A 3,012-nucleotide genomic window follows, 5' to 3' on the forward strand; every position below is an offset into this window, starting at 1 on the left:
GGGAGTGGTGCCGGAGCTTACTATCTGGGGAGTGGGGTAACATCCATGAAAGCCAGGCCCATCTGCTTCTTGGGCGGGTGGAAACTGGGCCTTGAGGTCGCCTCTTGTCTTCTCTGTTCTTAGTTTCGTCCCCTGGACTTTTGGCTGGAGCCAAGCTTTTTTCCACATTTTCTTTTCTGGTCCTGGCCACTGTCTCAGATGCAGAGGATATGGATGCCTCATGCCTTTGCCTTTTGTCTGGGGTATAACACAGTGCCAAAAGAGATTTTATCTTATTTCTCAGGCCATATTCTGGAAGGCTGGGCCTCGTGTGAGTACGGCCTTGCACTACCTGGCCTCTGAAAGACCTGACCTTGTAAAGCTCGGCCCTCCAATGGCTTACCCACAGTGAGCTGGCCCAGGAAAGTCTGGCCTCGTGACGCCTGGGGCACCACAGGCTGGGCATTCTCGGAACCCTTGCTGGTTTGAGGGGGACACTCAGCCTGGCTTGACTGTCTTGCAGGTCCTTTTTCTGAGAATCCTTCCCCCTAGGGACTCCTCCAGGAGGTAGCTCTGGGAGTTTAGGCTGAGGGCAATGCTTAGCACTGTGTTGACAGGAAGCATCAAGGTGAAAGCGATGTCTCCGTTGCCAGGGGCTGCGGGGTGTCCTATTCAGAAGTATCCCTTCTGGCCTCTGGCCTTCAACAGAGTGGCTTTTCCTCTTGTGCAGGAGAGTGTGAACCCAGCATCCCCTTCTCCATGGTCCCCAACCAATATGGGTTTGCCTGGCTCCTCTCTCTTTTCTGCCAGTGTGGGGACTTGGGCTGAGTCCTTGCTCTTGTCAGGCATATGGGGCTCAGGGCTCCGGGGCTCAGGGCTCCAAGGCTCCCCCAGACTGGGGTTGTTCACACTGGCCTCCAGCTGAACACAAAGCACCTGGGCCTCTGTCATGTCCCCACTGACTGAGATACTGGAAGCCCCGTGGACAGAACCATGGGGTACTATGCTGCAACTGGGTTGCTTCTGTTTCTGGTGCACCGCCTTTAACTCAGTGGCCAGCTGTTCTTTGAGGTGGAGCCACTCTGGGTCTGGGGCACATGGCACATCTGGTGGGATGGGGAGTTCCTGGAGCAGTGGTTGTCCTTGGTTGTTTAAACTCTCAAGAGACTCCTGTGTACATACATCCTCTGACGTTCCTACAACTTGTTCCCTAGACTCTCTTGCCTTTATGGGAATTCCAATCTGTGCCTCTAGGATCTTCTTTCTCAGATGGAAATTCATTTTGGCCAAGATGTGCTCCCCAAGTGAAGAGGGCCTCTCAGGCTCTGTTTCGCTTTCTATAGGCAGCATCTCAATTACTCCTTCCACCTGCTCATCAGCCTGGAATTCTTCTGCAGTGTTTGAAAGAGCCTCATTGGCCTCTTGAAAGCCTGGCCCAGGACTTGGGCCCTGCTCTTCAGGTGAGGTCACCTGAGTCACAGGTTCTGTTGAGAATTCGACAGGCTCAGGCACCATCTCTGTGACCATGGCTGGGGGCGTGATTGACGTGGTTGCTGGGGCCATGACCCTGGAGGAGACACACAATAAAGAGCAGGCAGCCCTGACAAGAAGGCCAGATACTTGTGCCGTAAAGTCATCTCCAGTTTCTCAATGGCTGCCTCTGACAGGACTCCGGGCAGCTTAGGATGTTCAACGACAGCTTTTGGTGAGACCTGTTGCTGCTGATCAAGGGCCACTGGCATCCCGGGTATAACTTCCTGTTGAAGGTCCTGGTCAGCTGCTGCCTGGAGTTCCAGGGGCTTGCTTTCCAGGATGCAGCTGAAGGGAGTCACTTCCAGGCCCTCAGGAATTATGCACTCCCAAGATCTATATACAGAGGCAGGGATGTTGCCCTGGTGAATTTGCCCACATCTGGAGGCGATATGGCCCTGCAATATTGCCTTGGCCTTGTCAAACAACTGTGGCATGGGGACTGACAGTGGGTCCACAATAGGTGAGAATGGGTCATCAGCTCCAGCGGCCCCAGAGATGTAGGCTGGGGCCATTCACACTGTCTAGGGCTGTGCTGCTCCAGGGTATAGTCTGCTGGTTAGTGGGGGACCGGAGCAACTGGATGGACTGCTGGATCTTCTGGGGCAGGCCCCAGCGGTGGTGAATCAGCTGTCTCTGGAGGTGGTATTCCAGCAGCCTCCTGGTGTGCTGCGGGAAGACTGGTTCCCTTGTGAGGACTGAGACAGGCTGCCCCGACCAGGAAGTTTTCAGAGTCTCAGAAGACTGGGCTTTGTCACCAGGCTTACATTGCACGGGGCTCTGGACATGTTGATCTCTCTGAAAAACATCTGGCAAGTCCCACTGAAGCTGGAGCTGCCTCTGCAGCAGGTGCCACTCCAAGGCTTCACACTCGTCCAGGGTCAGAAATGGGACATTGATGTGAGCTTGTTGGTGATCAGATGGAGCAACACAATCTTGACAAGACAGAGAAGACAGTGGAGTTGACTGGGTTGGAGTTTTAGGCAGCAAAGGGAGGAAGGAGAGTTCCTTGGGATCCTTCAAGAGAAAGGGATCCTTCAAGTGGGGCTTGGACATGCTCTCGTCGTTGGAGAGGCCTTGAGAAGCCAAGAAGGTGTCAACCAGCGACTCACTGTGCAGAGAAGGCAGGCCACAGAATAGCTGGCTGTATTTTGGCTGCACGGGGCCCACTGAGTCACTGGCCTTTTGCCCAGACATTAGATAGAGGCCACTTAATTCTTTAAGGGCTGACGAGGGCAGGGCTAAAGCCTTATGGGCTGGGGATTTGCTGGTAGAGGTGTCTTTGTTCTGGATCCGTAACACACCATTCAGAAACCCAGAAGGCCTGGGTAGGCTGGCCGGCCATACCTGAACCCCAGTTCTGGTACAAAATGGTCCCACATTTCAGAGAAATGAGAAGTATTATTGTGGATGAAAGAAACTGGTTGGTTATATACAGTTTGGCAAACTAGTGGCGGGTTTGGCATCAGCTGCCTCAAGGACTCTTCTACACGCCTGGGGAGC

At 53.9% G+C, this 3,012-nt stretch overlaps 1 pseudogene; it reads right to left on the reverse strand.

Moving 5' to 3' along the window:
- Positions 1 to 651: 651 nt before the first annotated feature.
- LOC108635560 lies at positions 652 to 3,005 on the reverse strand (annotated as a pseudogene).
- Between the last annotated feature and the right edge of the window lie 7 nt (positions 3,006 to 3,012).

This window comes from Capra hircus, unplaced genomic scaffold (genome assembly GCF_001704415.2).
Source record: "Capra hircus breed San Clemente unplaced genomic scaffold, ASM170441v1, whole genome shotgun sequence".
Classification (NCBI taxonomy): Eukaryota; Metazoa; Chordata; class Mammalia; order Artiodactyla; family Bovidae; genus Capra; species Capra hircus.